This window comes from Phymastichus coffea, unplaced genomic scaffold (genome assembly GCF_024137745.1).
Source record: "Phymastichus coffea isolate CEN01 unplaced genomic scaffold, Cenicafe_Pcof_1.1 PCOF00013, whole genome shotgun sequence".
In the NCBI taxonomy this organism is placed as follows: Eukaryota; Metazoa; Arthropoda; class Insecta; order Hymenoptera; family Eulophidae; genus Phymastichus; species Phymastichus coffea.
Genome location: NW_026706824.1, coordinates 3,238,366 through 3,262,803, shown reverse-complemented (window position 1 = coordinate 3,262,803; position 24,438 = coordinate 3,238,366). Strand labels below are relative to the sequence as shown.

General features: G+C 36.4%; 1 protein-coding gene across 1 annotated transcript in view; it reads right to left on the bottom strand.

Moving 5' to 3' along the window:
• Positions 1-24,438, bottom strand: part of LOC131673513 (uncharacterized) — a 1,322,481-nt gene that overhangs the window by 1,275,268 nt on the left and 22,775 nt on the right. The window contains exon 2 of the mRNA XM_058951551.1: positions 10,222-10,281. The gene's annotated coding sequence lies outside the window, so the exon portion shown is untranslated. The remainder of the gene's footprint in view (positions 1-10,221; positions 10,282-24,438) is intronic.

The window sequence follows — 24,438 nt, the reverse complement described above, 5'->3', positions numbered from 1 at the left end:
TGTCGGGCCCATATGTATGTCGATTTTTGTCCATGACTTAAATAATAAAAAAATGTTAATTTTATTTATAAAATATTGTGGCGGGGAATTTCGGGGGTCTTAACCGCGCTACAAATTTCTTCCGCCACAAGGCCTGTTTGACTCTTTACCCCCGATTATTTAAGGTGCCAGACCGCCGGCTAATTAAGGCGATCGTCGGGGGTAGGGCCAAAATGGGATTCGTCGCGTGTATCCCGGTTTACCTTCACGGCGACTACGCAGGGTGGGCAAACGGGTGAGTACTCGCGATCTCCTCTCTTTCAGGCCTCGGTGTCCAACAATTCGCGTCCTATTTGTCTCCTTGGTTATGGTATGCCGGCAGCTCAGATGATGACTCCTTATTTCAGGTCGAAAGCACAATTCAATAGGCTCGATAATTTTATTCGGTTAATTCTACGTTCGCAATAAATATTATTGGCGAAAGGTCAGCGCGAATATCCTAAATCACGAGTTTTCTTTGTCTGATCCTAACACTCACGTTCGATTTTATGAAATGGCGGAAAGGTCAACACAATTCAATAGGCTCGATAATTTTATTCGGCTAAATGGCGGGCAGGTCAGCGCGATTAAATTAATTAATAATTTTATTTGGTTAATTCTGCGTGCGCAATAAATTAGTATACGGCGAAAGGTCAGCGCGAATGAATTAACCACTGCTTTTAATTCGTATTATCCTAACACTCACGTTTAATTCTACAAAATGGCGGAAATGTCAGCGCGATTCGACAGGCACCGGCATCGACGGATCCACGCGTCGCGACGACCTACGGCACTGAAAATTTCACTCCGCACTCCGCGATTAATATAAATGAGTGGCACTTTGCCTACTTACGATTTTCCTTGCTGTTTTGGCGAACGTAATTAGCGTAAATAGAAGGCGTCTAACGCAATTGGTCCTGCGACAAGATTATCTAGCGTGATCACTCCTTCTCGCTAGAAGACCAGTGGCAAAATGGACGAGAATCGGCTTTTCGCGGTCAAAGATCGCTTTTCTTCTCCTCTTTCCGAGAAGAAATGTTATTATTGGTCGGTATGCTAATTCGGATATCGGTAGCGCCCTCCGAATATTTTATCATTGGTCCGTATGTAAATTAGAAGGATACAGCGCCCTCCTTAACTCTCCTACTTTAGTCGTTATTTACCCTCTCTCATCCCCCACTAAGGTAGCTATCATTAATTGACGGAAAAGATCTACCCCTACTCTTATCTATTTTTCTATCCGGACGGAAATCAAATTTTATTCTAATTCGCTTATTGGTCGTGACGTCACTAGTGAATTTCGTCAGAAGTTCGAATTCTGTCGGTTAATTTATTGATTAAATTTAACGGGGTAGTTGTCGCTCGCTATTATAATAGGGGGTGTCGGTTGCATGCGAATTTTTATAATTCGGTATTTATTCCATGTTCATTTTTTTTTAATTATAATTTTAATTTTAATTCGTTGTGAATACATATATAATATACGTCGTTTCAATTGTAGCGCCCCCATCCTCGCATTTACATATTCTATTCATCATTTCATATCATCTATCTCGCTCGCTCTTGTTTAGTCTATCTTGCTCGCTCTGTCTCGCTCGCTGGCTCTCAGTCTGTCTCGCTCGCTCTGTTCAGTTCATCTTGGCGCTTCAAAATGGCCACTCGGTCTCTTGCGCGTACGCCTCGTGTTCCCGTATCGGTTGTTGGAGCGCCTCCTGGGGCGCTCCCGTGTCCGTTAAGTAACGTGTTCCCGGATTCGTGTGTGTGGTTATCGCTGTGGTTGTGTGTGGCGCTCAGGATGTCGCCGATGGTGTTCGGCAGCCCGACCCAGCTGATTGCCGGCTGCCACTTCATCGGCGATTTTCTGCTTGCCCCAGGAGTGTTAGTGTTCTGTGAATGTTGGTGTTGGTGCCTGGGAGTGTAACGGATCTGCATGTGTCATTAACATGCATTTCCGTTGCATTTCCCAGTGAAGTTTTCCCGTTTTTCTTTTGCCGGTCGGTAACATGTGGTCGGGAGTGAGTGTGTGCGTGCGTTCTCTTATTTCGTGGTGCGCTGCTTTTTTTTTTTCTTTCGAGTGTCCGTCGGATCACTTTCATAGAGTTTGTTTCGCCAATATCTCCGGTGTGGTTGTTCGGGCATGAAAAAAGGTAATCGTTTTTTATAGGGCGCGTTTGTTTTTATTTTACGTAACTGGTTATGGGGCGGCAAGGGACGGGAATGGCTTTCCTGAGGTATTGCAAATAATGCGGCGCTCAGGAAAGGCCTTGTAATGTACCGCATTACAATATTTATAACAGGAAATAAATAAATAATTATTTACAATGGAATTGGTAGATGACATTTCATTATATATTACCTTCAATTAAGCATATAAAATAATGATATCATTTTCTTCCTATTACTTATCTTTTGTTAATTTTTTAGTAACCGACAATTTTAAAGCCAATTGAATTTGAGAAAATACAAAAATAATTTTACAGAAGATTTAAAAGAAAATAAATATAATTAATTTTTTATAAACGTTCAATGTATAAATTTTCTTTTATTAATTTTTCAGTAACCAATAATTTTGTGGTTGTAAATATTATATTGACGTTCTAAGGATTAAATAACTAAAAGCATTAGGAAAGTGATGAAAATAAAAAGGATGAATATCGAAACCCGGAGATGAGCAATTCGTCAATTTATTAACATGTATAAAGTAAAGACATCAATCAACTTTGAACTCCTATGAAATTATAATCTAATATATTGAATCTCACAATCTCGGCTATTTCATTAAATCAATCACGCCATTCATCCTTTGTACAGACGGTTATCTCGCTTCCAGCTGCGAGAGGGGTCATCCACCGTGCGCCTTGGGCTGGGCTCTGCTAATTTTTCTGGGTTCTTTCTCGGTAAAGGAAGCCGGCTCTGACTTTCACAGGCCGAGGTTCGCTCTGGTTTGGGAGGTTGATACAAATAATCGAACACTTTAATTCATTTATACTATATATGGCGATCTCATTTATTGACGCCTTTTCACAAATATCGCTACAAGATATACTACACCGCGGTGAGCGCGCTCGCTCAGTCTTTCCGCGACCAGAGTTCGCGGGATCACGCGAGCGAGATCGCTCAGTGTGCGCGATAAATTTCTCACAATACTCTAATGTCTGTAATTGAGCGAGAGCTGGCGCGAGAGAGAGACAAACTGGTCTTAGATCCACCAGATGCCGACGGTTCGTCGGTAGATAGGCGACGCCGACGAAAACGTAGACCCGCCGGAAACGGTGACCTGGCCACGATTGAGTTTGCTGCAGAAAGGGCCGCAGCACGGCCTTTGCCTCGTGGACGGTGAATGGTCGCTGCTTGCACTGGCTCAGCTTTAAGCACCTGGTTCTCCTGGTGAAGTGGCAGTCGCACTGATGGCAGTAGTTCCCTTCCTGCCGAAATCTTGTCTCCACCAGTCTCTCCTTAGGCGGCCCTAATTACTCGAGAGCTCGCGCCTAACTGCCCTTCTTCTCTCTTAATTTTCTAAGCCTCGCGCCGCCGCGCTCTCACTTCTCTCGCCTTCAAAAATCAGTCAAAATCGCTCTCTCTCTCTCTCGCTTTCACTCGCACTCACGGCGACACCTCGCCGATCGTCGCGCTCCTCTCTCCAGATCCTGCAATGACACAAGTATGTAGTCGCTATATAGCGTACACTTGGTCGCTGCGCTCGCGCGAGGAGAGTGCCGCACACAGGGCTAGCGAACATCGCTATAACCCTATCACACAGCTTTATGTAATTAATATTTATAATTCTAATTATCAAACGGTTCACGCGTACAATTGGCGACTTACACAAGATTATGACAACCTTCGATGGCTCGATCGGTCGACTCCCCAGCGAGACGATGATTGTGGTGGAAACTCTTTTGTCGATGCCGGGATAACCCAAAGTCTGCTGGTAAAAGTAAGAGATAACCTTGTCTTGATGATGATATCGCGGTCAACAGGACTAATTCATAGCCATATGTCTTTGTCTTCGGGCAGGATGCCTGGAACCCTCTCAGAAGACGTTGCTTTTTGCGGGAGCGAACGTAGAGAGTAAGTTTCTCGCGGTTTTTGAGCGACTAGCCAAGCAAGCTTGGAGATATGGTCAAGCGAGCCATCGATCACGCTTTGAGCGCGATCATTTAATTGACTTTATTACTTCGTCATATGGTTATAAAAGAAATGAAATATATCTATCGTTCTCAGTGATCGATCGAGAACGGAACGTACGGTTCCTGAATAGTCTCTAAGATTGCTATTTTACGTTTAGCGTCAAAAAATAGATGGAAATAGTTCTGTCTATTCGAAAGTTAAGATATTTATTATATATTACTTTTATGGTTCTGTGTTATCATATAATTATTCATGATTCTAGACCACAAAGTGTGTTACGTCTCGTGCATCAACTACGAATAGCTAATGAATGAGACGTTCCAATATGTTGACTAGTGGTTGGATATGTCTCACTTATTATAAATGTATGTGGAAATGTATGTTTGATAATTGTACTACCTTGATAATCGTAGCTTTTAATAGTTGATAAAATGTAGCAGGCTCTAACTGCTTATTGACTGACTGACGGACTACTGATCAACTGCCGAGAGTAATTTGTTTATTCCTTTTTATATCTTTTATAGCTCTTTTCAGGTCAGTATTGCGATATGGTATGACATTTTGTTTTTGCTGAATATAAATTTTGCGTTTGGTGACTTTATTTAGGCGTGTTATTTACCTCGTGTTTCGTCAGCTTTTTGCTGATGTGCGAGTATTTTAACAGTTTTGAATTTCATGAATGTGCATTTGTTACAAAAAAGGTTGCGTCGTAAACCGTTACACTTATTTCGGAGTGTCATTCACCTTGCGTTTCGTCAGCTGACGTGCGAGTAGGTTAGCAGCTATGAATTTCACGAATGTGCATTTGTTACAAAAAGGATGCGTCGTAAGACGTAACACCCCAGGGCCTAAGATATTGCAATGTTTGCAAAAAAGAAAAAAAAAGTACTTCTGAAATTCAAAGCTACTAGCGGTTTATACAGAAATTTTGCGATATGTGCACTTTAATTAGTATATAAGGAGCGTGGTTGCTCGACTTTGTACAGTTCAATTTTGACTTGTAATTTATAATGTTTGGATTTCCAAGGAAGCGTCATTTGATGGTTTGCGTAAGTATTTTACAAATTGATTGTGGTTCTTGTTACTTAGTTTCTATTTTTTTTCTTATTCGTTGTTATTATTATATATTTTCCTTTGTCTATTTTGCGGAGAGGCAGCATTCCCGTGCGGTAAAGAAAGCCAGACGGGAGGGCTTGCCTTTACCAGTCGCGCCTAAGCCCGGGACCCGAAAATATGTGAGAATAGATGTAAGTGTTTTACAATGTATATTTGTATATTGGTGTATTGATATATCTGATCAATTTGTTTCTTGTTTGCTTGTTAGTTTCAGAGATGGAAATTAGTGCGTACTCTGAGGCATTGCGATCGAGTGACGCAGACGGCCTTCTTCTTGGGGGAGTACGGTCCAGACGAAGATACTTGGAATCTTCGTGAATTATTTTTTTATGATTTGTTAGTGTATTGTAACGGTTTTCGTCGAGTATGTGTGGAGGTTTTTAGTGAGTTTTATAATGTAATTATAGGTCCAAGTGTAGACCATCGATATAAATGTAATTGTATATAAGTGTAATTATATTTGTAAACAGAATTGTAATAAATCTTTTTTTTTTTGTCTTTTGTTTTTTAGATAAGAAATTTGTTTTTAATTTAGATTCCTAAAGCGAATATCTCGCTACCCTCCCCGTTTAAAATGTGGCCATGACGTAAAGCATTTGGGGTACTGAACAACACGACAATTAGACTTTTGTTGAAAATAGGTCATGTTTGTATTTGATTATTGTTGATTCGAGAGGTAAGTTTTGTTGAGGAATAGGACAGTGGGTATCAGGGTAAATTTGTATCTTGACGTCTGTGTCGTTCAGGTTTGTGTGTATTGTGTCTAGTTGAATTTCTACGTTTTGTTTGTTATTTGTTGTCATACTTTCATGGCTTTGTCGTCCTAGTATCATTAGCAGGTGGGTTATTGAGCTGAAGAAGGCCCATAGTAGGTTCATAGACCAGCCATAAACCATGTGCAGCGTACATCCTCTGATGATGGTGTCAATCGTCAATTTTATTATTTGCAGTAATATTAATATCATTATGATTACTGACGAGATTAATCCGCACGTGATTAGTTTGTTGAATATGTGATTCCACGTGCTTTCAGCCAATTTTGTAAGTGTATTTTCTGTAAAAATGTCCTTTGTTGTTCCTTCTTCTGATATTTCTTTAGCTATAATATTTAACAGAGATGCTTTTTCCATGGGGAACATTATTTGTTGTTGTAGCTGGTCCAATTCTTGTTGTGAGTATATGCCGCTAGTTGCTAATGAATCTATGGATTCAAATTTCCATTTTATGTTTGTGTTAGGTTTGAGTGCTTGTGGTGGTATTGCTTCCATTGGTTTGGGTGTTAGTTTTATCCATTTGCTGTTTACTTTGTAGTATGTAGGTATTATGGAGTTGCAGTTCATTGGAGTACCTCTTCTTTTGAGGATATGTGTTTTTGGAGTAAGAAACCAGGTTTCATTGCCTGAAATTACTGGTAATTCGTTGTAGCATTCGTTACGGTGCTGTGCCTTCACTACAGTAGTAGGAGTGCATTTTATGACATGAACTGCTTCTCCTGCGATCCTGGCAATGTATCCAGGTTTCTTCATGATGTTGTAGCAAATTCGTCAGGGGAGAGGGTTGCAAGGGATAGGGAGTTTTGTATTGTTTTCCTCTCTACTTCACACCTATCTGTAATGATTTTTCTGTAAAGATCGTTCAGCTGTCTGCCCAAATGCTTTTCGACATATACAAATTTAGAATTTACGTATGTGAATAAATCTATGTTGACCTTGCTTTTGCTAGTAACAGTATCTTTATCGAATTTATATTTGTTGAAGTTATTGTTTTCTTCCGTGTAGGCGAAATAAAGGTTACGTGTTTTATATTTATATGAATACTTTATTAAATGATAGAACACACAGCGTAATCAATACATTTCTTATGAAAGTAATATAAAGTATATAAGTGAACAGAGAGAAGCTCTGCACTGGATGAGCGGTACTCTCGGACTAACTAGCGTTGGCGTGGGCTCGGGCCTTCCTTCCTTGGGGTAATAAAGTCCAGGTCAAAAGGGACCGATGGGGCTGAAGTACATCTGTGTCATCTGTTTGTGTGTGTGCATATTTTCGTTGTATACTAACATTCCGCGATAAAGAGTTTTGGGTGTTCTGTTCTTATGAACTCTCTGTAGCATTTTAATATTTTATCTTTGGCTGTTAAAGCAAAGGTCGTGTCGCTAGTGTTTACCATGTATATTATGTCGTCATTGTGTGTGTTAAAGTATTTTGTTACTGGACCTTTATATAAAATATCGTAAGTGTTAGTAAAACATTCTTCCTGAAGTAAAATGTCCCAAAATGTATAACCCCCGTCAGAGTCTACGCAAGTTGTGTCTGAAAATTTACATATCGTTCCTGAGCTTAAATGTAATTTGTCATTATTCACAAAAATTTTCGCATAGGCTTGTATTAATGTGATTTTAATTGTGCCTTGAACAAGTACCTTACTCCATGATCCGAACCTGTCTGCGTAGGCTACGCCGCTGCAGCTTCCTGCATCGCCAGCGAAGTCTATGCCCTTGGTTGTTGTGGCGTTTATTTTTAAATCGGCAATCGTATGAAAATTCTCATACTTAAAAATTCTCGTTTCGTGGATAGTTTGGCATTGTTCATGGCTCAATTCATAAAAGTATTCCTGTTCTCCATTTTGTTCAGGTTCGAGGCGTCCGAATAATCCGCATTGGTATACTGTCCGATGGATTTCAATTTTGCATTGATGTACTGGAACATTTCTAAATTCTGCTGCTTGGATAAGTTCTACATTTACTATTGTTGAGTTTATGGTTTCGGTGTTAAAGTCGCATTCGTCAGCGTCCAATAGGGAGAATGTTATGATGTTTGTGTTTGTGATGCCGCAGTGATATCCAATGTATGCATAAGTAATTTGAAAGAATGTAATGAATAACGTTATTTTTGAATACATGATTTGTTTGTTCTTGATAATCCTAGCTTTTAATTGTTGATAAAATGTAGCAGGCTCTAACTGCTTGTTGAATTGTATGAGTGTAGCAGGCTCTAACTGCTTGTTGAATTGTATGAGTGTAGCAGGTGCTAACTGCTTGTTGAATTGAATAGGATAGGTTGTTGAATAATACTTGCACGATATTACTTTGTAACAGTCGCGAGTTTATGAGTTTATTAAGTAAAATGATCACCAATTGTCGGACCGGTGTGTACGGACTTGAGTCTTACAGGTACTTATTGACTGACTGACGGACTACTGATCAACTGCCGAGAGTAATTTGTTCATTCCTTTTTATATCTTTTATAACTTTTTTCAGGTCAGTATTGCGATATGGTGTGACATTTTGTTTTTGCTGAATATACAGTGCCGGTCAGCCACTTTTACCCCCCCCCCCCACCGGCAAAATCAGTCTAACTTCAAAGTTTTATATCTCTGGTAGAAATTAACGTACAGAGACGCGCGTGGGTGCGTTTGAAAGGTCTTTCGGAGAGCTTTCAAATGATATGACTCACGGTTGCCATCGATTGTTTTTTTAAATTTTGCAACAATTATGCAAAATTGAAAATTCTGAAATTTTTTTATTATTTTTAACAATAGCCAATTTTGGAAAAAAAATCGTACGAAAATTTGAAGTACACCATTTCTTAGCTATTACCAAGCCCTATCTGAATCACTCATCAAAAATTTATTTTCGTCAAATATGACGCGCGCACGGGCATTTTTTCCTGGAAGTTACAGTTTTTTTCAACATTTTTTATCTCCGTCAAATTGTAACAATCGAAAAAAATTTTATAAGAGAAAAAATGTTTGTTTTTTCACGTAGAAAACTGCAATAATTTTTTTTTCGGTTTTTCGAAAAATTTTTTTTTTCGGTTTTTTTCAATTTTTTTTCTCACAGTCGGTACGCTAAAAAGATGAGAAACCACATAAAAAAATTTTTTTCCACCCATTCAATAATACTACATAACAAGTATCGTAAATTACATTAAAAAAAAAAATCTTTTTTTTTTCGACCTTGAAAAATAATTTAAACCGAAAAAAAAAATTTTTCAAAAAACCGAAAAAAAAATTATTGCAGTATTCTACGTGAAAAAACAAACATTTTTTCTCCTATAAAATTTTTTTCGATTGTTACAATTTGACGGAGATAAAAAATGTTGAAAAAAACTGTCACTTCCAGGAAAAAATGCCCGTGCGCGCGTCATATTTGACGAAAATAAATTTTTGATGAGTGATTCAGATAGGGCTTGGTAATAGCTAAAAAATGGTGTACTTCAAATTTTCGTACGATTTTTTTTCCAAAATTGGCTAATTGTCAAAAATAATAAAAAAATTTCAGAATTTTCAATTTTGCATAATTGTTGCAAAATTTAAAAAAACAATCGATGGCAACCGTGAGTCATATCATTTGAAAGCTCTCCGAAAGACCTTTCAAACGCACCCACGCGCGTCTCTGTACGTTAATTTCTACCAGAGATATAAAACTTTGAAGTTAGACTGATTTTGCCCGGGGGGGGGGGGGGGGGGAAAGTGGCTGACCGGCACTGTATATTTTCTTGTATAAGTTTAGACGCGTAATAGTACTACTATTTAATTGATAATTTTTATTGAAAATACAATAAGCATGCAGTGAAATTAACTAAATTTAAATCAAATTTAAAAAACCTTACAACATTCTCAGGAAAATAGACAGGCAATCTATTTAATAAATATCTCAGTAAAAAATATTGTGCGTAAGTTAAATAAAAATATTTGTTTTATTGATTAGAATTTCGTAACTCATTCAATACGTTTTATTTTTTATTGAATTATTATGATTTGATTAATTTGGTATGAAAGGTGTCGAGTATTCATTTAATTCACGCATTATATTGGCAGCAGCTTTACAAAATAAAAAATTTTTTTACTTGAATCTGAAACTTTGTGAGATGTATTGCTTGTGGTACTAGAAATTAAAAAAAATTCGTTCCTAATTAGTTCACCATAATAGATAAAAAAAATCACTTTACTTACGTACTGAATTTTTGCATAAACTGCGATGAGTTACTGCTATCTGTTTCGTCATATGTTTTGCTGTTAATAGAAATATTAATTTTAATGACTCTGTAATTCAGATATATAATAAATATATATAAATATTAGCAGTTACAATTACTAAATATGTGGATAATTTTCATCGTAATTGAACTTAATTGATGTATATTAAAAATATTTTTTGTCAGTGTAGAACGTATTAAAAAGAGAAAATTGAAATTAATAAATAACAAACCCAAGGAATAAGCAAATCGGATACTATATTATAGTGTTCCTAATATGCTGTCATTTCCTCATATGGCAAAATATGTCGAGCACTAGGTACTTTTTGTAGGAGCATATTACTCTTTTGAAGAGTAGTAGTATATCAAAAGCTGAATTGATACAAGCTCACGATACTTTGCTTTTATTTATCAAAGAAACTGAAAGATCATATCTTCCCATCGTAATGACATTTAAAGTGCATCAGCTATTACATTTAGTGCAGAGCGTTATTCATTGGGGACCCTTATTTGCTCATTCTGGTTATTGTTTTGAAAATGGCAATGGATTAACAGTAAGGACTATCCAAACTGCCAAAGGAGTTCCACATTAAGTTTGTCCTTCAATAGCCATGAAATAAAGTGAGTTAATTTTAAAAAGACAAATAATATTGAATCCAGAATCGCACATAATATCATTTATTTCACATTTAGATTTGGTAAAATGCTAAAAGTACAATCAAATTGAGTGGGATGAAATATTTCGGAACCTCTAAAAAATTATCTAATTATTGGACAAGAACCCTCCCCAAATCGGTTATGAGCACACTCTAATGCGCTGAGCGAGAATTTAAAAACGAACACAGCCTCACGCTTGAGAGCTCTTACCTGGACTATCTGTCTCTGACAACAACGTTGCGTGTCGACTTTGGCTTACGGAAAATCCACAAGCGAAAGAGTAATTCCAAGGCCTACCAGCTCGTGCATCCTCGAGTTGACTAGCTACTGACAACAACTTTGACTATACATATGGCTTAGATAAAGAAAAGATGGAGCTCGTCTACTTCACTTGGGAATATGGCTAGTTGGTGCACCAAAGGAAGATTATCGTTCGATGATGCTCATAAATTTGTAAGACGCCGCTTTGATATTAATAATGATCGATAGAATATAAAGATCTTAGCTAATTCGTGAAAGGCCTTTGAAGTGAAAATTAATAACTTGTGATTACCGTTTAGATTGAATCGTTTACTGTGTGGAGTATGTGTATAGAATTTGCGAACGTGATCACGTAAAATGAAAATTATATTAAATAAAAATTGACCATTAATAGTTCAAATTGATCTATTTCTATTATTTCCTAGATCTTGTGCATAAGTGTTTAGTTGTTTGCCTTTTTGTCCTTGTTCTACTGACATTTAGATTTTGTGTTTACGCTGGCTCTTTAAATGTAATTATGCATAATATTTACTTGACATTTTATAATCTCAATTCATTTAAATATTTTATAGCTGTTTATAAAAAATGGTTAAGCAGAGATATTTGTATAAGTAATGTGCAGCAATTGGTGTGTAAGCAATTGGCTTCGCTCTGATAACAGCTATGCTATAACAAAGAAAGGAACATTTTTCCGAAATCATAGTTTTATTATAAATTACTAGAAGGTAAAAAAAATACATATTGTTTCAGAAAATAGAGGCCGTTATAGTCCATGATAATGTACCTTATATCTGGTAAGTTGTAAAGATTTATAACAGAAAAGAAGCTATTAAAACGGGTCATTTGCAAAGTATGTGTATAATATATCGATGTTGGTGAGAATTCATAGTTTTCAATACTGCTTAATTTATACCATTATTAATTTTATTACAAGTGAACTGTAAAATTATTATAAATTTATAAATATTTTGATTTTAATAAATTAAAACGATGCTTTCATTTTGTATAAAACAAGGTTTGTAGCTGAATTACTTTAGACTCGTCCGAAATGTATAATCTTACGATTTAACAGTAAATTTGTATTACTCTAATTTTCCTTCAATTACTAAACATAACATATTGGAGCCTCCGCATAACTGTATTGTATGTATTCACGTAAAGTGCTGAGTAAGTTGTAAGTTTGATAATATTGAATAAATATATAAATTTGAGAAATTGTTGTTGTGTTTGATAATATACAAAAATATTCCTTCATATTACCGCATTTATGTCCTCCAAAAGTATTATAAAAATATATTATTTTTAGAACAAGTAATAAAAGTTGACACTCTACTTAATAAAAAATGTCAATTCAATTTTACTTATCAATTTTATTTTTAACAAAAATTACCTGGTCAACTTTACCTACCTGAAATGCATGATTAGATAATGTTTCGTCGAAAGACGAAAGCATTCATATATATCTAAAGAGGAAGTATAATGTTGCAACGTAGTCGCTTTCTCCTTTCTCTCCTAGTGGCCACGTACTATTTATTTCTCTCTTTCTTATTTCCATTCATCGACATACCTACTCAGCATGCCTAACTACGATCTGACTATGTGACTTTTCTTTCTTTTCCTACTTAAGGAGAGTAGGGGAGAATGTGCGTTTTGGGTGACAGCGTGTTATAAGTTTAGTTGTCGAGGTCAAGACAGTATTAATCATTCGTCCGAACTAATCGCACGTTCTGAATTCTACATTCGTTAAACAGATTTTCATTAACTTATTTAATTTGTTAACATAATATAGTTAAGCTTAATTAGTTTCAATTCAAATAGTTAAATAAGTGCGTATTATATTCTAGTTTCTTAAAACTCCTCCAATCAGTTTCCTTTGTTTAAGTCGTGCAAATTTAGCAATCGCCGTGAGAAAGACCCTCCTCGAACCCAGGTAATACAAACACAAATTACACACACTCGTATATACGAGGTGTGATCAAAAAGTAAGGTGAATTTTTATTTTTCTCAAAAAATATTTATTTATTCATCAATTTTTATTTTATCTCCTTCAAAGTAATCCCCCTCGGATATAATGCACTTGTGCCAACGCTTTTTCCAATCCTCAAAACATTTCAAAAAATCATTTTTTGTGATCTTGTTTAGTTCATCCTTCGATGCCGTCTTTATCTCCTCAATCGTGGCAAAACGCCGTCCTTTCATGGGCCTTTTCAGTTTTGGGAACAAGAAGAAGTCACAGGGGGCCAGATCTGGGGAATACGGTGCCTGTGGCATCGTTACTGTGTTGGTTTTAGCCAAAAATTCGCGCACAAGCAACGATGTGTGAGCAGGGGCGTTATCATGGTGCAAAAGCCAATTTTTATTTTTCCACAAATTCGCACGTTTCTGGCGGATTGCTTCGCGCAAATTGCGCATAACTTGCAGGTAATATTCCTTATTTACTGTTCTACCCTGTGGCAAGAACTCATGATGCACCACGCCCCTGAAGTCAAAGAAAACTGTAAGCAAAACCTTTACATTTGATCAAACTTGGCGTGCTTTTTTTGGTCTTGGTGATCCAGAATGCCTCCACTGGGACGATTGAGTCTTAGTCTCGACGTCATAACCGTATACCCATGTTTCGTCACCTGTTATAACCCTGTTGAGTAAATCTGGATCATCGTTGACGTCATTCAGTAGCTCTTGGGCGATGCTCATGCGACGTTTCTTTTGGTCGAAATTGAGCAATTTCGGAACAAACTTCGCTGACACACGTCTCATGTCTAAAACACTCGTCAAAATTGATTGGCACGAACCAAATGAGATGCCAATATCATCAGCAATTTCTCTAATGGTAATTCGACGATTTCCCAACACTATTTTCTTCACTTCTTCAACATTCTCATCAGTTGTTAATGTGCTGGGGCGTCCAGAACGAGGTTCGTCGTCGGTGTCTTCTCGGCCTTCTTGGAAGAGTTTATACCACTTGTAAACATTTTTTTGGCTTAAAGTAGACTCACCGTATGCCACTTTCAGCATTTCAAGTGTTTTGGAACATTTGATTCCATTTTTCACACAAAATTTAATGCAAACTCTTTGATCCATGTTTTTAGACAGCAGCAAATCGTGGAGCACGCAAAACACTTCTAACCTTGATGCCTCTCACAAACAAACCAAACATACTACAAAGCTGAAATTTGGAACGTATGTTCTAGACGAGTGTACCGACATAACCAAATAAAAAAGTCGAAGATCGAACGGACGTAGCCCGCTAAATTTCAAAATTCACCTTACTTTTTGATCACACCTCGTATTATTGATTGACTAGCCACAAAATAGTTAATCAAGTCCACAGCGACTAGAAAAACCATCAATTCATTACATACATCATATTGGCCGACTAGCCACAAAGCAGTCGATCGACATCACAACATAACGTATTTTATTTCAAACATCATTTGGTCGGTTAGCCACAAATTAACCAATTTCAAATTTTATATCCGATATACATATCTACATAAATTTAAGTTATCAGTTGTAATCAGTAGAATCATAACACGTTTTTATTTTTTTTGTACAACGATTGTACGCATGTTATCACAATATCAATTTGTATTTTATTAATATAAATCAACCAAGGGTTTTTCTTCATTTAGGCAGTTTCCGTTTGCGTTTACGTGCAAACATTGTTTGCATGAAAGATCAAACCTGACCGAACCTTGTGGAGTTTTATCCAAAAATTTTAGGCCTATAATATATCGATCATATTGGCCTAAACTACGCATTCATTATTTAATATCCTTCTCACGAATTATGCATACATTCACGAACAGTTCATTTAAAGATTTTCTAGTTGCTACAGATAAAAATATCAATATGTAAATCAATTTATGATGTGTGACTAAAGTACATAACAAAATTATTTACAACAAATATTCAACGTATCTATGTAACTGAGTTACGTAACATTTCGACAAGTGTGCGTAAACCTGTGCAACTCAGTTACTCAACAATTGGGTAAAAAATGGTACACGATTAGTTACATCATTTTCTTACGTAATAGAATCAACAAATTTTGATACGTAACAAAATTTAAAAACTCTTTTCAACAGGGTCAACTTGTAGCGTTAAACTTAATGTGTCTGCTGAGGATTCACGTAGCCTAATTGTTATGTCCGGAATTCACAAATATTTACTTTCCCTTTTTAATCTCGAGTATATCCGTAATTTACTAGGGAAATCGGTCTAGAGCGAGCGAAGCTAGGCAGTATTATCAAAAGGGAAAAACCTGCTGTGGCGGGTTATCCTGCGCTACCTTTGACCTCTAGTTTTTCCTGCGATTTATCAAACTGCAGTCTGGCGGAGACGAAAATAGTGGAATGTGCCTAAAGCACCGCTCACAACCAGTTACACTTCACAAGTCGAGAGGGATTAGCAGAAAGTTCCGGTTCGAGTTGAAACTTCACTAATTGTTAATGGTATCGATTCCTTTATTAGCATTACATTGTTAATCTTTCTATCGATTCAGACGTTTCGCGTAGCTCGTTACAGTTTTTCTCGCGGTCAGGGATTGCCTTCCATTCCTCTTCATAATCGGAAAAAACCAGCAATGGTTCGCCCACTGGTGTGATAACTAATGTCACCGACCAATGAGGAATTCGAGGAGGTATTAGCCAATGTTGTAATCGATATTCGAAAACTAATTATCATTACATGAATGCAAAATATAATAAGGAAGAACAGAGTAAGATATTGATGTATTTTGATATCAATAACCCATACAGATGAGCCATGACACAAGCATTACCATGTGGAAAATTTCAGTGGGCCTCTGACGTTGAATAGTTAAATTTTCATAATATTTCTAATACTATTGAGGTTAGTTATATTTTAGAAGGGCATCTAAAGTATCCCGTAGAACTATATGGCGAAATAAAGACCTTTCTCTCTGTTTTGAGCATGGTACATCTCTCGGATCAAAAGAGAAAAAACTTTTAACGATGCTTTACGATAAAGAACGGTACATAATTGATTATAGAGCGTGAAAGCAGACTCTCAAATACGGACTCAAACTGAATAAAGATCCATAGATAGAATAAATCTTTATATTTCAGTATGAAAAAACTGTGGAGAATGAAAGAAAGCGAAAAGATGTTAAATTCATTAACAAATGGGTGTTCAATATGGAACAGAAGCACGGATTATACAACCCAACTTTCATAGGTAGCTCCATCTTTCATGAAAATTCAGCAGCAATGCATGGACGTCTATTTGTATTAAAAAACTATATACAGGGTGTCCCATTTTAACTTACGCACCAAGATAACCCAAAAACTATGAGAGCTAGCGAAAAATGTTTCGAATAAAAGTTACTCGTCTCCGAGGGGGACATATTATGGTGAACTTGACTTTGACCTCGAGGGTCATTTTCAAGGTCATTTGAAGGTCAACTTTGTTTTTTCAAATAGGAACCCCTATTTTCGACCCCGGATTCGGAAAGAGCGGAAAATTCTACGTTTAGATGATCTATCATGCGTGGGGTCCGGGAGATCCGCCAAGGTCATTTGAAGGTCAACTTTGTTTTTTCAAATAGGAACCCCTATTTTCGATCCCGGATTCGGAAAGAGCGGAAAATTCTACGTTTAGATGACCTATTATGCATGGGGTCCGGGAGACCCGCCAAGGTCATTTGAAGGTCAACTTTGTTTTTTCAAATAGGAACCCCTATTTTCGACCCCGGATTCGGAAAGAGCGGAAAATTCTACGTTTAGATAACCTATCATGCGTGGGGTCCGGGAGACCCGCCAAGGTCATTTGAAGGTCAACTTTGTTTTTTCCTGGAGTACCCTACTTTTTTTATCACGGATTCGGAAACAACAAAAAATTCTACGTTCAGGCAAGGTGTAACTTGTGGTTGATCACTCAAGAACATGTGAAGGTTAACTATTTTTCATAGGAATCGCTATTCTCGACCCCGGATTCGGGAAGTATGGAAGGTTGTCCGTTCTGTCAACGTCGAGATGTAACGTGTATTCAATTCTTTATGCTCATTTAGAGGTAAAAGTAAGTTTTTGAATAAAAACGTCGATTTTTGTTTTGAACGGAGTGACGAATTTAGTGTTGAGATGAGTGATTATTAATAGTAAGCATTTTTTTAACAACTGTTGAAAAAGTCGTTGAGCGTTTTTCATGTAAGTATTAACAAATTATTACCACTCTTGTGGTTAGTGTTATCTTTCAAATATGCATTACGTCTTTGATATTTCTTCACAGAATGACCAATTATTCAGGAAATGAAGTCGTTGAAGTATTGTTAGTACTTGGTGAATGTCGCCGGAACTACCGAGCTGCTGCTCGGCTCTATGCTGAACGTTTTCCGAACCAGCGCCATCCTAATGACAGGCAAATCAGAAATATCGAAAGACGTTGCCGTATGAATGATCTTCATCGACAGAGAGGTGGAAACAGAAATGTGAACAACAATGATCCAAGACTTCTTGCTGTGTTAGCAATGGTTCATGTGAATCCTCACATCAGTACAAGAGAAATCGAACGTCGGTTGGGCGTACCTCGTACTACTGCTCATCGGACGTTAAGATCCGTGGGTTACCATCCATACCACATCATCCTGCACCAAGAACTCAATGAAAATGATTATTTACTCAGAATGAATTACTGTAGGTGGGCTCTTAATCAACTGGACGAGGATCCCAATTTCTTTTGGAATTTTAGTTTTAGCGATGAAGCTACCTTCAAAAGTGACGGTAAACTCAATAGACATAATTGTCATTATTGGTCACCTGTCAATCCTCATTGGCATCGTCAAGTGATAAATCAACACGGTTGGAGTCTTAATGTTTGGGTGGGAATATTCAACGGGCATATTATTGGTCCCCATTTTTTTGATGGCAATGTCAACAGCCAAGCGTATCTTGATTTTCTGGAGAATCATCTACCTGAATACTTGGAGGACATCCCACTGAATGTTCGACAGCTTATGTGGCTACAACAAGATGGTGCTCCAGCTCACTTTGCTGTAAACGTTAGAGAATTTTTGAATGCTCAATTACGTGACCATTGGATAGGTCGAGGTGGTCCAGTTCCCTGGCCACCTAGGTCTCCTGACCTGAATCCACTAGACAGCTATTTCTGGGGATATTGCAAGGACGCTGTTTACAAGGATGCACCTACCACTAGATTAGATATGATGGATAGAGTGAGAAGAGCTTGTGCAGCTGTTACGCCTGAAATACTTACAAACGTTCTCAATAATTATCATCGGCGTTTGGAAACATGCTTAGCAAACAATGGGGGACCTATTGAACATCTCATGTAATTGTGCGTGCGCATCATTCATCACCAACTTATTGCCAGATCATTATTATTGTTATTATTGAGTTATTCCTCATCAGATTGACTAATACTGTTGATTATTACTACTAATGACTAATATTTTTTTGTTAAACTCTGTACATAAAAAGTTGAATAAATTTAGTGTGTTCTAAAATTTACGCATACTTTATTTCTCATATGAAAACATGAAACTGTTCTGAGTAAAGTAATTTGCCATTAATTTGACGTTTAAATGGCCATGGAAAGTTGAATTAATTCATTACATAAAATATTTAGGATTTTTTGTACTTTTCGAATCCGGGGTTAAAATTAGGGATTCCTATTTGAAAAAACAAAGTTGACCTTCAAATGACCTTGGCGGGTCTCCCGGACCCCACGCATGATAGATCATCTAAACGTAGAATTTTCCGCTCTTTCCGAATCCGGGGTCGAAAATAGGGGTTCCTATTTGAAAAAACAAAGTTGACCTTCGAATTACCTTGAAAATGACCCTCAAGGTCAAAGTCAAAGTCACCATAATATGTCCCCCTCGGAGACGAGTAACTTTTATTCAAAACATTTTTTGCTAGCTCTCATAGTTTTTGGGTTATCTTGGTGCGTAAGTTAAAATGGGACACCCTGTATATCGAATCTTGTGTGCTTGATCACTCAAAAATCATAATGTATGACTTCTACTATGGATATATGAAACAAAGGGTAGGTGATAAAGTTAAATTAGTTTATATGGATACAGACAGCTTAATGTACGAAATTTAAAATATTGATATTTATGAAATTATGTCAGTAGACATTAATAAATTTGATACATCCGACTATCCAGAAAATAGTAGATTTCATATACCTCGAGCCAATCAAAAATTTTTCACAATAATGATAGATGAATGTAATATACACATTATGAGAGATTTTATTAAGGTTTACTTTCGTTGAAGTAAAATACATAGCATACGAATAGAAGATAAGCAAACAATAAAAAAAAAACAAAAAGAGTGAAAACGCATACTGTTAAATAAACTATATCTCATGAAAATTAACGAAAGTGTTTAATTGACTACAAATTATAAGACTTGTGCAATGTTGTATACGTAGTGTACTGCACCAAGGAAGGACTGTGAGAGCAAAAGAGAGAGCAGAAGATAGTACTGAGCCCTTAGGACAATAAGCGCTGCATGCTTGAAATCAATCCAGATTCCATGGGGTCATTATAAAACTAATGAAACAGCAAAACTCAAAGTAAACCCTACAGTAGAGCGAAGGAATAGGAAAGCTCAGAATATTTCTGAAGAAAGTATATTTCACTGCAGTGATTAGCTTGTTATGGTTAAGAGGAAAAAGAGCCTATTAGGAAGCAACTAAGATTGAAAAATAATGGAGAAGGAAGAGAAGGAGATGCTGGTAACAAAACCGAAAGCTTGCTCGAGTTCAGCACAGTTGTTCAAAACTCATTTGAAACAACAGTCGCATTCTGATCCTTCTTCTTTTGTAAATCTCCATTAATTCTCTAGTAAAAGTAAGTTTTATAAATAATTTTCTCAATATTTCCCAATAGAAAAGTAAATCGAATTAACCAATTGATTTTATTTATTGTTCAGGGGATTTTTCTTTAATCATTAAAATTAATAAATCGGCTTTTTTAACCAAAAAAATCATCTCGCTATTAGACAAATAAAGCACCTACTTGTTTACTAAAGTAAGATGGCTAACAGCTAAATATCGATTTAGCATGTTTATTAATACTGATAAAGAATTTGAGATTTTCTTACCAAAAAGAGTGAGCTTAGCTCTTGAAAAGAATAGCAATATGTTGAAGAAACTCTACAAAACATATGAGAAGAAAAAACTATTTCTTCTACACCATGAAAAATCAAATTTTGAATTTACAAACTGGAATTAAAAAAAATCTTTTTCTGCATTAGTAAAATAAAAGTTATTATAAAAATATACCAATTTTAGTCAAATAGTGTTTTTAATTATTTAATCTTTATTCATCTATTTAATTATCACCCTTCTCACCTACTCTTTTGGAGGAGAAGTAAAAAGTAGTCAGTGATGCAATCTTTCTATTGAATTTCGATTCTATATAAAGGTCCCATGACTGATGACGGTAGTACCTCACAGATGGAAGCATTGGTTGAGGCTCACGCTATTCATTCCATAAAAGTAGATAGTAGGTAAATAACTCAAGTAAATGGAAAAGAGGGGGGTTGTTTAAACTGCTTGAAAAAGCTTAGTAGAGGGGTTAGGTCCTAAAATAAACGTCGAAAAGCTAAGACTAGAGTCAGTCTGTTAGAAGACTTGATCACAAATAGTAGCAATAATAGTATGTTAGTATCCTTGTCTCCATCCTGAATAATGTTACCTATAAAAGATAAGAGATGTCACTCCTCTTCTAAGCATGTAAGGTTTGCAACAAATGTTAAAATACACCGTCTTTCTTAAGAAGATCCGGATTTAAGAAAAGGAATTTCGAAACAGGTAGCATGTGATCGTAAGCGCTTTCAAAGGCGTATTACTTAGCTGGATCGAGTTATATCACTTGCATTGTTTAAGAAACGAATACAAATGATAAATCTCACATTTTAACCGATTTTAAAAAATCATTATATTAATTATATGTTCCATAAAATGAAAATCTGATTTTGAGTAGAGGGAAGCGGATTCGGCGCCTCGAGAAATCTGAGTATTGGGTTTGCCATGTTTTAAAAGAAGTCTGAGCTTCGACGAGTCTCATTTTGTCTCAAGAATTAACTAGTAGAAGTAGTATTCTATCCTTTACTCCCAATCTAAAAATCTCAGTAGTTAAAAAGAAGAAGAAGATGGACTTTGAAATGTTAAATAAAATAACTATAAATCTATTTAGGTCACTTCCCGTAAAGAATTATCACAAGCTACACGAACACCAAAATTATCTAGTGACAGACATGAAACAAGAGGAAATAAGGATCATTCTTGAACTCGATTGTGAACTCCAAATCATCGATTAATTCTTCAATGATTGAGTATATTTCATTAATATGACTAGGATTATCAGCTGCTTGTTTAGCTATAAGTAATCTTAGTTCATCAACAATCTCATTATGTCATCCCAGTAGTTATAATCAAAGGATGTTTTTTTTCTTGCGATTTTGTAATGAGGTAAAAGACACTCCCACCAATAGACTTCCATTTCATAGCACTACCACCACCGTTACCGAGAGGTAAATTAGGATCAATGTAGGTTTTAAATTTTTTTACATTCTTATTTCAATACATTTTAGTCTAATCGCTTCCGATGAGCGTTATTGTCTTCAAGAATTTTCATATAATTTTCTTTATCCAATGAGCTAATTAATTTAAGATTGGGTTCTTTACGAAAATTAAATTCCATTAAACCAAGAGTCTTGATGTATCTTTCATCATTTGCTATCACTTTATCACCTTCGAAATAAATAGAAAATTCACCAATTACGTACTCATTTTCCTTTAAACGAACATCAAATGTTTTATCTAGATTACTTTTCACATCAGGCTCATGCAACAGTCGAATATAGCTTCCTGAAATTGAGTCGTGGAGCGGCTGCAATGAATACATTTCGTCTACATTTATAGTAGTAGTATCCATAGATTCCTCATTAGCAGATTTATCAAGTGTTTCATTCGTAGTCTTTTCTAAATCTGCTTTTCCACGTTTTAATAGCTGATATTTATGTCTGATTGCATCATGAGCCTTAATTAATAGTTGAAGTACTATCTTTTCTCGTTCAAAATCTGCCATGCTGTTGATGGTCATTTTGATGAAAGAGAAATAACGCTTGTTTACTCAGTTTACGATATTTATAACAAAAGAATCAAATTATTTTCTGTTTTCCATGATTTATTGATCTATCTTTATCGATAACTAAAAATTCATGATTATCATCTCGCCAACATTTTGAATCTCCTTAAACTTTTCGAAAGGCACGTTTGAGTTAACATGATCATTGTAAATATATTTGATATTAACGTCATCTTGTCGAAATAGAACTAGTATATTCACATTATCCCTGATAAGATGTTTTGGAATGCGTGCATACGATTGACAAAGGTATCTACTTTTTTATGCATTCCCATACAGAAAAATGCTCTTACGTTATCTTGTTTTTCGTTTGCGATATCGTCGAAAATCATAAAGGAATTGGGCTGTCCTTTATCTGGTGAGATTACTGACTCATGCTCACTAAATGAATAAAATTGTACTTGATCTATCGGCTCCAATAAATTTCTTAGAAACTGATACTGAGGTTCGTTTAGTGACTTTGAGTAAACAGACACATTTTTAAATCTAAAAACATTTGGATGGATGATTAACGTTAGTAAACAGTTAATTTTTTCACAGTTACTGGTTTATAGAAAACTGCTGGTATACTATCTGGAAGTAATTCACTATGTCTTTTTTCTCGTTTCTCCGTCTCTATACTATAAACCCATAGAAATTTATAACCTGAAGTTAGAGAGGCTGCTCCTTAAAATCCATGTTGTTTGTTCGTCACTGAGTCACCGACGAATGAGTCCAAAATTATAAAAAGACTGTTTATATATTTTGGACTTTATTGAAGTATCGTCTTTCAACGTAGTATGATCACTCATTATCATCAAAGAAAGACAGGCGTCAATAAATAAATAATGATTGGTTATCAATTGTGACGGGAGCAGGCAACAATGTTTTATTTTGCGCCGCTTCCTCTCCTTCCTCTGCTCTCGACTGGCCTAGCAACCGACGTTGGGAGGATTCTAGAGTGCGCCTAATGCGGATTGTTTTCTTTCAGCAGCAAATAATGATTAGCGAACCAAGAATGGGGTCAACGAGGACGACATCGAGGGAGAAAAGGAGAGAGAGAGAGCGAAGAAAAATCGCGTGCCACCGCTAAATTAGATCAAGAGGGGATGCTTCGAGCGTCCAGAGAAAAAATACTTGAGCGACAGTCAGGAAGGAGCACTGAAGGAGTAGAGTGAGGTACAGGTATTCAGACAGCGAGATTCAAGGAAAAGAAGTCAGAGAGCTAAGGTCAAGGAGTTGAATACGAAGCAAGAAGCAAGACTGAGTTAGTCAGCGGAAGATGTCAACGGACAAATCAGTGCGAGAAACGAATAAAGCATATGTCGTCAGAGGTAATCTGAGTAGGAGGAGCAAGAAGCCTTAGGAGGAATTATTATTAATATTAGGAGGAATCTGCTCAATGGAAGACGACAACGCGCCTGTGAGAAAGGTAGCCCACCGCTTACTGCTCATCAAGGAGCCAATATATATCAGTATACGAGGTGTGTTCAAAAAGTAACGAGAATTTTTAAATTTCGCGGGTTTGGAGAGTCCGCTTGTATAAAATTTTTTTTTATTATGTTGGTACACATGCCCCTGAAGTACGATAAAATTTTCAGCAATATTCATTGCTTACTTTTTAAGTGGCAGCCGCTAACGTTAGAGGTGTTTTTCGAGCTCGGCGATTTTCGTTTGTGAAAAAAAATGGATCAAAGAATTTGTATTAAATTTTGCGTAAAAAATGAAATAAAGTGTAGTAAAGTTTGTCAAATGTTAACAAAGGCATATAGTGAGTCTGCTATGAGTAAAGCAAGGATTTATGAGTGGTATAAGCGTTTCCAAGATGGCCACGAAAACGTTGAAGATGACGAACGACCCGGACGCCCAAGCACATCAACAACCGATGAAAACGTGAAAAAAGTGAAAGAAATGATTATGAACGATCGCCGAATCACAATCAGAGAAGTCGCTGATGATGTTGGCATATCAATTGGCTCATGCCATCAAATTTTTTCGAATGTTTTGGGTATGAAACGTGTGGCAGCAAAATTCGTTCCAAAATTGTTGAATTTCGAACAAAAACAGCGGCGAATGGAAGTTCCTGAGGAGTCGCTAAATGAAGTCAATAACGATGCAGAACTACTAAAACGTGTTATAACAGGTGACGAAACA